The following is a 13,702-nucleotide window of genomic DNA, read 5'->3' as shown; positions in this document are numbered from 1 at the left end:
GTCACAGCCCTTCTACTACAGCATAGCACATTTCTATTACCTAGAATGTCACAGGGTTTACAGGGGTATTATACCATTTAAAATAAAATACAATGGAGAGAAATGATGATAGGGGATGGGGACTAGCCTTGTGATTTCACTGATAGGCAGTTTCTTTACTAGTGAAAAATGGAACATTCTTGGCAACTTATAGTATTAGAAGAAGTGCCTGGAGCACTGAGACTTTAAGTAACCTGCCTGGGGCGGCAGCTGTTTTGTGTCAGAGGTGGTCCTAGGTCTTCCTGACTTTCAGGTGACTTCTCTATCCCATTAACCCCCATGTCACCCCATTAACTGATAAAATAGGTAAAAATTCACCATCATGTACTTCCCTAATAGTTTATCTTTTATAGTTGCCAGACATTGAACAAAAGATGGTTTAAGAAGAAGTGAATTTTTCTTATTTCTATTTTTGTTGTTGTTGTTGAGTCATGTCTGACTCTTCATGACCCCATTTGGGGTTTTCTTGGCAAAGATAATGAAGTGGTTTGCCATTTCCTTCTCCAGATGAGGCAATTGAGGCAAACAGGGTTAAATGACTTGCCCAGAGCCACACAGCTGATAGGTATCTGAGACCAGAGTTGAACTCAGGAAGAAGAATCTTCCTGACTCCTAAGCACTCTATCCACCGTGCTAACTAGCTGCCCTCTTGTTCTTAACACATTTGAGCAAATTATTTCTTTTTCTCCTTCTCTCCTCCCTCTTTTCCCCTTCTCCCTCTCCCTCTCTCCTTTCTTTCCTGCTTCTTCTCTCCTCCAGCCTCTTTATTCCTTCCTCCTTCCCTCCTCTCCATCTTCTCTTCCCGTTGTTTTTCTTCTCTCTGACTTCCCCTCTCTACCACATACACTTATCAGAAAAATTCCCATTGACAGCTTCAGGATTTGACAGATAAAATCATCCTTTTCTAAGCTTAAATCAAACATAATAAATTTGAGTTTTAACTATATATATCTAACATTTAGAGGAGAATATCACTTTCATGGTCAAATATAAGAAACAGAAGCACCATGTTCAAAGGCCATGAGGCAATGGGAATTTTCTGGGGGTAAATTGAGATCTTGACCTCTTGTAACAGAATAATACAAATCAGTTCCCTCTCCTGAGGGACCACCTTGGGCTGCTTATGACCAACTAATTGTCCTAACTGGCATTTGTGACTCTCCACATCTTGGTGTTTGGATATCCTTTGATATGCCAGACTAACTGACCACAAAGTATGAAAGAAAAGAAAGTTTTGCTGAGCTTACTCTTTAGCACAAAGATGGAGGGTTCTTAGTGAACCCATCAAAGAATTCAATTAATGAAAGTATAGAAATGAAGACAACTGAAAAAGAGACATAGTTTTTCACATTATGAAGGAACTTTTACAAGAAACACATATCAGCTTCCTCATCTTCTGAATGCTAAGGGCCTAAAAGCTCAGTCTGTGATGGGGTAAATCAGTTTTAGCTATGAATGAAAAAATTAAAAATGAAAAGCCTCCAACTTTATATACATTAATGAAATATAAATTAAATAATCCATAGTCCTGTAACGAAATTCCTAAATGAAACTGGAAAAACACAGTCTTAATTTTCATATAGCTATACATATATGACTCTTGAGGGGCAGCTAGGTGGATTGAGTGCAGGATTTGGAGTCAGAAAGACTCATCTTCCTGAGTTCAAATGCGGCCTCAGACACTTACTAGCTGTCTAGCTTACTAGCTGGGCAAGTCACTTCACCCTGTTTGCCTCAGTTTCTTCATCTGTAAAATGAGCTGGAGAAGGAAAGAGCACTCCAGTATGTCTGCCAAGAAAACCCCAACTGGGGTGACAAAATAGTTGGATACAAACGAAAAATGACTAAACAACAACAACAATGATAATATTTAAGGTATAAAGTCAACTTAGAAATTGTCATAATAGAAATTTTTCTTTGCCAATAAATTTTGGATTTGAAACGATGATGTTGATAGTCAAGGAAAAGCAAAAAGCTGTATGCTGATTAATTAAAGATAGTTGTATCCATAATTCAGGTTATATTTTGAACTACCCAACCCTTTCATTGCTTTCAATATTTTTATATAAGAGTCTTAAATTACCATTCTATATCAAAGGAGTAATGAGAACTACTGAATCCACACAAAAATGGTTCCCTTTCAACTCTGCAGATTTGTATAAGAGGCTTATAATCACTTCTATCCCACAAAGGTCACAAACTCCAAAAGGAGCATGTGACCATCACTTGTGTGACCGTAAAGTGAGACGCAGTGACCCTGTAATATCAGTATTGCCCTTCTGACCTGTGGGGTTTATGGGATAGAAAACAGCTTAAATCATCATCTCCTTTGGATTACTTGAGTCTTTTATAAAAGAAGTTCAGATTTTTCTAAACCCACACCAGGGGAATGATAAGCATCCTCTTAAGATGTCTCAGAGCATGGCAGAACCTCATGGCAAATGCATGAAATGGAGAAAGCTAAGTTAATTGTACACTAAGATAATTTTCCGCTTTTTAAAAGTTGTTTGACAATTCTTTCCATGTTTTCTGATCTGTAAATTAATCTTTCCTGTCTTTCCTTTAGATACAATACATCATCACTGGCCAAATGAGGGAGTTTGCCTAGATGTTGTCTAAGGTCCCTCCCCTCTTGAAAATTCTGTGGCTCTCTGGTTTCCTGTGTTTGGTGGCAGATGGTCCAGTCATCCGAACCTCAGCCACAATTCAGCTGGAAACACTCTCCGTTGCTACGTACTTCCCTACTTTTTGGACCTCAGAGTTGGCCGCCACTGCTATGCAACAGCATGGGAAATTCAGCCTCCATTTCACTTTAGAAAGTGAAAATTTTAACGATCAAAATCTCCTTCTTATTAACTATTAGCACTGACACTATTCCCATAGCAAGAATGACAGTTTCACATTGGAAATAGACATTGCAGTAAAACTGGGAAGGGGAAAAAAGAAAAGAAAGAAACCAACTTCAACTATAGCCATTCTTGAGAGGATATGGCTATTATTATATGCTCAATGCTACGTTAGGGGGAAGTTGCCATCGCAAAACTGGAATTGATAAATAGGCAGTGAGCGGTTCTGGCGAGTTAATGGTAGCATCTGAATATCAGACATGTGGGCGATCTATTGCTGTCTCATTGATCTGGCAAGTGAATGAGTCTTAGAAGGGCCAGAAGAGAAGAGATTAGGTACTCCTCGGCTGACAACAAGTGAACTCTATAAACAATACATGGTGGAAATAATGAAAAACACGCTTTTTTGCTGTTTGAACTGGCCTCTTGACAGTGTGACAGTTGCTGGTTTCTTCAATAAAGATGATGTCAATTGTGCCTTTTATTCATCAAGATAAAGTCATGTGCTAGGAATAATTGAGTGTCTTTTTTGGGCACGTCTTATAACAATCCATCTCTTTTTTATTTATTAAGAAGCTAGGCAAAGCAGCTGTCCAATTTGTAATCTATATGTTGTATCAATCCCCTTTACTGAGAGGGGTGGTTGTGGTGGTGGTGTTTTTGCATTTCATTTCAAAGCAGTTACAGCAGCTTTGTTAATGGCATTTTGTACAAATAGTCAACTCTCAATTATCCATAGTAATGGGATATCAGCAGAACATGAAAAATGGAAAGCCCCATAGGACTATACATTTATGCATATGCATGTGTTTATGTGTACACAATTTCAACCAAGTTTCAGTTTATCTTCCACCAAGGGTTTTTTACAACACCATTAACTGCTGTGGATTTCGCATTTTTCCCCTTGCCCTTCCCATACTTTGGTAGGGGTGCTAATGAGCAGAGAAAGGGCCAAAAGTCAGGCAGTAAGGGAAGGGAAGTCATGTGAAAGACCCTGGATAACCCTCAGATTGGATAATCAGTCCCTGGATAACTAGGAGTCAATGGTATGTCACTGAGTTGTTTGGTTTGTTTTGTTTTGGTTTTTTACTTATGGATTTTAAAGTGTCTTAAACATACCTTTTAAAGATTTATGGGTATACTAGGTACAAAATTTTGATTATTGTGTAAAAGAGAATGAAAGGATATTTATTATATTTATTTATTATTTAAATATTGTTTATTATTTAAATTTATTATTTAAATATTGATACATTTATTATAATATGTTATATTTATTAATGAAGAACTGAACGGCCGTTAGAGGGCTAATGAAAAGTTCCTGGACTAGAATGTAGGCCTGATCCCCAGTCTTCCATTCTGAAAAGCAGGATCTATTTCTTCCCTAATTTTGTTGTTTGCCATTGGGTATAGTAACAATTAATTTATTACTGTCTGTTCAACTGGCAACTATTTTTTTCTTCCTTATTTGCTGATAAATTATATGTAACCATCCAGATGTCACTAGTTCGCTATTTATTAAAGAAAAAAGATTCCACTGAAAGTAAAGGTGAAGAGGGCATTGGATGGCAGTTTATTATTTTCTGAACTCCATATGAAAAGAGAGAAGTAGAAATGTAGATTCTGTCAAGAGATGGTTCCCCAGCTGTAGCCTAAGCATCTCCTAGACAAATGTAGGATTAAACAAATCTACTTCTCTCCAGGAAGAGGCCTCTCCAAATTATACACATGACCTGAGTTGGAGTTGGTAAGAGGGGATAGTGATGGTGGTGGAAAAGCATTAACCTGATTCACTCTACCACTTCCTTATTTATTGCTTAAACTGACATTTTCTTTGAATGAAATCAGCATATTTGAGCAAATACCTCAGTTTTACCTTGGGAAAAGGAAAGAATAGTTTTCTCCTTTTTTGTAGAGTTATTTACCCTGTATCCCAAATATCTGGGGAGCTGAAGGGAAAAAGAAGAAAATGGTGGGGGTGGAACAGGGTGGGCATGTAGTGTGAAAGGATAATAAGATAGAACCTAATGGTCAGGATGCATCCTCATAATAGGATGGGGTCTTAATGGATGATCACTACAGGAATAACATTAATTCAGTATTAGGACTTTCGCTGAAAAAAAAATATGAATGTAATTTATCTTTTGAACTGTCAGCTGCATTTCTAACGCTTTAAAGGCTGTAGCTTCTAGGGGCCTTTTGTCTTTCTGCCATGGCAGGAATATCTTGGACAGCTGTAAGAGCTTTGTAAGCTATCTTTCTCAAAATCCATTAGCTAATTCAAGGAACCTAATTAGAGCTGCCATTTTGATGGAACATACTGAATACTTAGTACAAACTAGTCACACCATCACTGTTTATTAGAGATCACAAAATCCAAACCCCTTCACTCCACATGAATATGAATGGGTATCCAATATGTTCCATATTGACTAAAATATAGGACTAATGTTATTAAGGTTTGTGGCAAGATACGTATGTATGTTTGTGCATATAAAATATGTGTATATATGTATGTATGTGTGTATATATGTGTTTAGAAATATCAAATACATTTCTATACATAAATCCATATATCCATATATATGTGTGAGTGTGTATGTGTGTATATCTTTGCACGCACCTGCAGATGGATACAGGCACAGCAACATTTATCCTTATGCAGCGCTGTTTTTATTTACATTCTTCTCCCTCTAAGCTCATAGGACCTTGTACCCTAGATTTCAGCAACTTTACAGCTGGAAAGACAGATGTAGGCCCAGAGAAGCCCAGAGAAGGGGGTGGAGGGAAGCTTTTCTTTATGTAACAGCTGCTGAGAGCTATGAAATTCTCTACACTGGTGGCAGTAGCCTGCCTTTATAGAAAGCCAGCTGGATCCTGACTTTTTATTGTCAGCCCTGATCTACTAGGGGATGCCCAATAGGGAGCCAAAAGCAGTCAGCGTCACTCACTCCTCCTCAGACCTTCTCTCTGGGCTGAACTTGTATTAACATGGGAGAATAGGATAAATGGTAAGAACCCTCTCTCCAGCTTGGGACCAGAGCTGTGAATCAGCTGGCCTGGTGGGCCACTGCAGATGGGTTATTTTGATGATCAGAATTTTAAGACTTCATATCCTTAGTGACTAGCCCAGTGCCAGGTATATAGTAGGCACTTAATAAATGCTTGCAGATAGATTGCCAGGAATACTACTCCCTGGGACAGCCTGGGTGGAATAATATTCCAGAATAATCTTCCAATCCTTTTTCCCCCGAACCAACTCAAAAGATGCTATGAGACGCTATCATAGCTAAGTATAAGGGATCTATGATAACATACAATCATATATCCAATGAGGTGTTAGATCTTGTCCTTTTTTTGTATTAAGCATCTCTCTCATAATAGCTCTGTCTTTGCATTCAAATAACCACCATCTTAATTTTGTCCTTCATCACCTTTTGCCTGAACTGTTGCAATAGCCTCTCGATGAGCATCTCCCTATTTCAATTCATCCTTTACATAGCTGCCAAAATGATCTTCCTGAAACATAAGTCTAACTGTGTCCCTCCCCTCCCTGTTACCTGTGGGATCAAACAAAACCTCCTTTGTTTGGTTTCAAAAGCCCTCCTCTATTTGACCCTAATCGGCCTTTTGAGCCTTACTGAGCCTTAGTCCCCTTCACACAATCTAGAGTCCAGTCACATCTGCCCTCTTCCCTTTACAGTAGCAGTCTCCCTATTCCTAGGTTGCATTCTGTATTCACTTTTGCCTCTCAGACTCCCTAAAGTTCTTCAAGGCTCTGCAGAAGTGCTGTGCTCTATAGGAAGCCTTTCCTAATTATCTCTTCTTACCCCTCACTGTTTGTGACCCACAAAATTATCTTGCATCTGTTTTGCATACATTTATACATATATGTTGTGTACCCCTCACCCAGATATATTGGAAGCCACTTGAAGGCAAGAATTGCTTCACTTTTGTCTCTGTATCCATAGAGCCTAGCCCAGGGCTTCTCTGGTATATAGTGGGTGTTTAATCAATGCTCACTGATTATGCTTAAAGTGAGGTAAAAAAAAAAAAGAGATAGGAACCAATAAATGAAGTCAAAGAAAGAAAGGAAAAGGGAAAAAATAACAGCTTTGTCTACAGTGGAGAAGATGATGTATCTACAGGAAGGAGGCTTGCAATATACAACATAGGAATTATGAGGGTATAAATCCCTGAGTGCTGCTCTTATCCTTGGGGCCTCCAATTTACAGGTTGATATCTCCTCACATATACTGGTTTGCCAGTTCATCAGCTTCCTCCCTTCCCATGCTCTGCACCTTTTCCACTTTAGACACATGTAGGAATGGCTATGCCCTAGATGTCATCTCACCCCATCCTTACCCTATTCTCAGCCTTCACCACATCCTCCACTTACTCCACCACTTCCTCTCTTGCTTTCCCAGACAGCTACCCACTTTACTTTCTTCCCTTCATATTCTTGATTCTATAGTAGCTAACCAGATCAGTCTTAAACTTTCCTCTGCTCTAGAATCTAATGTCTTTCTTGTCCTATTGACCCTCCCATCCCTTTCAAAAACACATATCCCTGAATCAGTCTGTCTCATTACCAAAGGGAAGGTCTACAGAGCTGTGGTGCTGACCTCCTTGTTGTATGCCTGTGAAACATGGACATTCTACCAATGCCATGCCAGGAAACTGAATTGCTTCCATTTGAATGGTCTTAGGAAGATTTTGAAGCTCATCTGGTAGGATAAAGTAAGACACACTGAGGTCCTTGCTCGAACTAAACTGCCAAGCTATGAGTTGCACTCTCGGAGAGTGCATCTTTGATGGGTTGGCCACGTTGTTCGAATGCAAAATGTACACTTGCCAAAAAGACTATTTTGTGGAGAACTTGCATGGGGCAGCGATCATATGGTGGTCAGAAGAAGCGATACAAGGATACTCTCAAAAACTTTGGAATTGATTGTGTGACATAGAACACTGGCACAAGATTGCTCAGTATGGTGTGCCCACATCAGAGAAAGTGCTATGCTCTATCAGCAAAGTAGAATCGAGACAGTTCAAAGGAAACATAGGATGCACAAATTTAGAGTATCCACTCCAGATATTCACATGGGCTATCTGTTGCTGACCTGTGGTAAAGCATTCTAAGCTTGTATTGGTCTGATAAGTCGCAATCTGACACACTGAAAATTCACTCTAGCATAGTGATGTCATTTTGGTCTTCTAGAATGAAGGACAACAACCAACCAACCCTGGATCACTCCCACAATCTTTTTTTTCTCTCCTCTTCGCTGGTTCTACTGGAAAAAGTCATACAATCCTTACAGATTTATGCCATTTAATCTCAACTAGTCTTTCCCTACAGCACAGTAATCTTTTTTCTCTTCCCTGATTGGCTGTGTATTGCATAACCTACAACCTTGAGGCAGTTATACCATCCTCCTCATTTTTCCCCCAGCACAGAAACTTGCTTCACCCATTATTGAAAAAAATTTACACTGAAAGCATCCCTCTCCCCAATTCATGACCTCAGATTCTATCAATGTCATCCCCTTCCCAATGTCAACCTTTTTACTTTTCATCCCATCCCTTTCAATATGCTCTGGAATTTTTTGTCCCTCATTTGCTTTCCATACTGTCTATAGACATGCGCACAATTCCTTCATCTTTAAAAAGCTTTCTCTTGATCCTACCAGTCTCTCAGACCACAGCAAGATCACAAATTTGGAGCTAGAAGGGACTGTAATGACCATTTAGTTCAACACTCTCTCTTTAGAGATGAACAAACAGAGGTTTGGTAAAGTGACTTACCTTGGGTCAGCTACCTAGTAAATGTCAAAGATACACTATGAATCCAGAGGTCATCCTGGCTCCAAATCCAGAACTCTATTTACTACACCATACTCACTCACCCTGACTAGGATCTTATACCTTTCACTCCTTTTACCAAGTCCCAGAAAAAATGCCTATTCTTATTCCCTACGTCTTCTTAATTCTTCCTCATTTTTAACCACTTGCAGTCTCCTGTCCCTACTGCTCCAAAAAAACTGTTCTCTCCAAGGTCATCCATGATCTCCTTATTGTCAAATTGAGTGGCCTTTTCTTAGTCTGTCTTTCCTGATTCTCCTTTTTAGTGTCCTTTGAAATTACTTTGTAGATAATTATAATTATTTATCTGTGTACATATTCATTCCCATCACAATATGGACCTGTTTTTGTCTTTGTATCCCTAATACCCAATACAGCACCTTATACACAGCAGACATAATGAATACTTACTTAACTGAATAGCTGAAATTTATAGTTTTAAGGATTTTTTAAAACAAATATTTATTTTTAGTTTTCACCATTCACTTCCACAAAATTTTGAGTTCTAAATTTTCTCCCTCTCCTTCCCCTTACTCCTCCAAAAGATGGCATGCAATCTGATATAGGTTACACATATATATTCATAATGAACGTATTTTCACATTAGTCATGTTGTAAGAAAAGGTCAGAACCAATGGGAGGAACCATGAGAGAGAAGAAGAAGAGGAAGAGGAAGAGGAAGAGGAAGAGGAAGAAGAAGAAGAAGAAGAAGAAGAAGAAGAAGAAGAAGAGAGCAAACAACATCCTTTGATCTGCATTCTGACTCACAGTTCTCTTTCTGGATGTGGATAGCATCTTCCATCAGGAGCCCCTCAGAGCTGCCTTAGATCCTTGCATTGCTGAAAACCATTAAGTCTATCCAACTCACTCAGCATCAGTTCATGCAAGTCTTTGTAGATTTTTCTGAAGTCTACCTGCTCATCATTTCTTATGGAACAGTATGTCTTCTGGTTTATAAAGCATTTTACATATGAGATAGGTGCTGCTGATACCACCATTTTATAGATGAAGAAACGGAGGCTCAGAGTGGCTAAATGTCTTGACCAGAACCAAGTGGTAGAGGTGAGATTTTAACATGGGCCTTGCTGACTCCAGTCCAGTCTTTCATGTTGTTTCTATGGCAGTCTCCATTTATATTACCTGTTGCCTGTACTTACTGACAAAATTGTTCTCTGCTTCAAGATCTGCCCAACACCAAATTCATTCCTGATGGGCCTCTAGCCAACGCATTATCCGTCTACATATCCCAGCTGGCATTCTCAGGTCCTGCTCAGATATTTTACTATTTAACATGTGTTTCAACAAGTTCTTTCACATGCACTACTTTCTTCCTCTAGCTCTTTAGCCTGTAATAACTGTAGCATCTTGTATATCTTGTAATAACTGTAGCATTGCTGTAACAAGAGTAGCCTAGCCAAGTTATGGTGCATGGCTTATTCATGCTTGCAGAAATGTGTGCTCTGAAATAACCCTTGTTACCTGAAACCTTTTCCATTTGACTCTGTGATAAATATAGCCACCTAAGCATCCCAGATGAAATCCATTCAGAAACTGTTAGGGAGTCCTTCTCACCGGCTTCTACTCACATTGCTACAGGAGGCTACTGACTGACTACCTTTCAGCTCCATCTCTATTACACTCCGTCAAATGGAAAATATTTTATTAATAAAGTTTTCTAATTCCTCATCCACCAGTGAACCATCTGCTAGTATGCTGCCAAAGTAGCTGAGGACTACTACGCTGCCAAATGAAGATGCCGTCCTTGGCATCTGGCAGAATCAGATACATCCCAGCAGCAGTACCCAAGCTTCTTGTCATATCAAGTGTGGCTGCATAAGATGGGCTACAGGATAATGAAAGGAAAGTGATACTGTGACTATGAAGTTATGCCAGGAGAACTGGTTATAATCATTCAACACCCAATCAACCCAAATTGCCTTTGGGTTCACTCAGAATAAAATACTAGTCATGTGAGAGAGTTTTGATGAGAACTTGCAGAAGAAAGTGGCCAGGATTAGTTAATAGCAAGACCTGTGTATGGTACAGGTGGGGTAGGTCTGTGTGGGTGATTTTAGGGGAACTAGGAAGGCCTTGATGTTTTACCAAATCCTCTCCCACCTGCTGGCTCATGCCTGAAATTCCACTATTAGGGGCAATCCCTTTAGGTTAAGAAGCAAACCTCGTTAAAATGCAAATGCCTTTCTGTTATGATCAGTAATTTGTATGGGAATGAAAGATTGGAGAGAAGATTTCAGTAAAGCAGAAGAGAGTAGGAAAGCCTCAGGTTCTTGAAAGCAAAGCTGGGGTCACCAAGTATAAATTTTGCCTAACTTTACAATTTTATTTAGGGCTAGCTACAGTTGGGGTGACCATACTTACTCCAGAGAATGTCACACCAAAAGTCTTTTTGAGTTCCTACATAATGCCTCTTTGTGTGCTTCCCTTCTTAAAATAGTGGGGGCTGAAAAATTTTGGATACCTCTATCAAAGGATGAGGGACAACTAGGTGGTGTAGTAGATAGAATGCCGGACATGAAATTGGGAAGACCAGTTCAAATCTGGCCGCAGACACTTACAAGCCATGTAACTCTGATCAAGTCATTGAACCCTCTTTGCCTCAGTTTTCTCCTCTGTGTAAAATGAGCTAGAGAAGGAAATGACAAATCACTGCAGTATCTTAGCCAAGAAAATCCCACATGCAGTCATGAAGAATTGGACGCGACTGAAAATGACTCAACAACAATAATGACCAAAGGATGAACAAGACGCTTTCCTTTCCATGGCTATAGTTTTTCCCTTTTGCAACAAAAATCCATTCTTTTCATCTATAATCTGTCTATTTTTGCATTTTCTTCCCTAAAGACAATGAAGAAATAAATACAACATAAATTTGGAGCTTGAAGGGCTTTAGAAGCCAGCTAGTTGAATTCACTCATTTTAGAGGTGGGGTTCGGAAGTTAATGAGTTATTATCCAAGATCACACAGATCACAGTGCCAGAGACAGGATCTGAACCCAGGTTTTATAACTTCAAACCTATTTCTCTCTCCAGAGTGCCACATAGAGTCTAGATCCAAATAACATTCCATATATTATTATCCCCAAATCTTAGGCATGTGTTTTTAAATGAAACAGAAAATAAAATTGCTTACTTTTGGACTTCCCTGGAACACAATACCAAGAAAAGGACGCTAAACCCAAGACCTTTGTGTGTGGCTTTTTGCTGTCCAGACTCGGACAGTCAGGACAGATATCTATTTACATCAAAAATTGTCCTGCAAAAATTGTCCTGCAAAAATTGTAACTATTTTATAGCTTTTGTTAGAACTAATGCCTCCAATTTCTGCACAGAGGATATTTAGACATCTCCTACTCTGGCACTCTTTGGGGCATTTGAACATTAAAAGAGAATTGTGGGCAGCAGACGCTAGGATAGCACAGGGAGGGTATATATGAAAAATTCCGAGCCAATGCTTTTCTCCACAGACTTCACTATGTACCAAACAGAATATTCACAGAGATGCCATAAAAAGGTACAAGTCAGGCTCAGAGTCAATGTTTTTATCTGCTCAGATGAATATTTTAGGTAACTAATTAGGCAATAATCCTGGCATGTCCCTTGTTATACAGAAGAAATGCGATGCATTTCTGGATCATTCTAGCACGTTGCCTCTTAGATGAAAAAAAAAAGAAAAAGAAAAATCTAACACTTGGAAAATGTCAACTTTAAGCCAGAAATCACTGGATTATCTTCACTGGATGGCTGGAAGCCTCCCAATCTGAACTCCAGAAGGCTAGACAGTGAGCTCTAAGTTTTGCTTGGTGTGTATCCTCACAAAGCCATCTTGTTTGGATTCTACTGACAAATGCAGCCAAACCCTCATGAAGGCCATGTAAATTGCACTTCCAACAGAAAGGTGACAGCTGTTTTTCTTAAACAGCTAGAGTGTAGAAGGTGGAAAGAAAACAAAGTCACAGTTGCAAAATGAAGGGCAAGGAACAAGGCGATTAGGAGATGGATTAGCAAATAGAGTTAACTCTTAATGTGCTTGATGGGTAATCACTGAGGCTTCTAAAATATGATGTAGTATGTAACACAGTAACCTATTTTTCAAAGTCTTCATCACCCTGGTGCCTTCTTACCTTTCCAATCTTCTTACCTACTCTATGATCCATTTTCTTTTTCCCCCACTTAATAGTATTTTCTTTTTTCCAATTACATGTAAAGATAGTCTTCAACAATCACTTTTATAAGATTTTGAGTTACAAGTTTTTTCTCCCTCCTTTTCCTCCTCCCTCCCCAAGTCTGCAAGCAATCTGATATAGGCTATATATATGTACAATCATATTAAATATATTTTCACATTAGTCATGTTGTGAAAAAAAGAATCAGAACATAAGGGAAAAACCATGAGAAAAAAAGAGGCAATAGTATGTTTCCATCTACATTCAGACTCTGTAGTTCTTTCTCCGGATGTGGATGGCATTTTCTATCGTGGGTCTTTTGGAATTGTCTTAGATCACTGTAATGCTGAGAAAAGCTAAGTCTGTCAAAGTTGGACACTGCACAATGTTGCTGTTACTGTGTCTAATGTTCTCCTAGTTCTGCTCACTTTATTGAATCAGTTCATGTAAGTTTCCAGGTTTTTCTGAAATCTGCCTGCTCATTATTTCTTTTAGCACAATAGTATTCCATTACACTCATATACCCCACCTTGTTCAGCCATTCCCCATTTGATAGACATTCCCTCAATTTCCAATTCTTTGCCACCACAAAAAGTACTTATACATATTTTTACACATTTAGGTCCTTTTCCCTTTTCTTGTGATCTGTCATCCCTTTTCTTATATACTCCATGATCCTCATATCTCCTTATATACCTTTCTACATAATCTATGATCCAACTATTTGCCATTACGCATATAAAACACTGTATTACCTGCATCATAGTTGTTCTC

At 38.9% G+C, this 13,702-nt stretch overlaps 1 protein-coding gene across 13 annotated transcripts in view; it reads right to left on the bottom strand.

Moving 5' to 3' along the window:
* Window positions 1–13,702, bottom strand: part of PARD3B (par-3 family cell polarity regulator beta) — a 1,282,024-nt gene that overhangs the window by 153,985 nt on the left and 1,114,337 nt on the right. The window lies entirely within an intron of this gene.

This window comes from Notamacropus eugenii, chromosome 6 (genome assembly GCF_028372415.1).
Source record: "Notamacropus eugenii isolate mMacEug1 chromosome 6, mMacEug1.pri_v2, whole genome shotgun sequence".
NCBI lineage: Eukaryota > Metazoa > Chordata > Mammalia > Diprotodontia > Macropodidae > Notamacropus > Notamacropus eugenii.
This window is presented reverse-complemented; position numbering and strand designations above follow the sequence as displayed.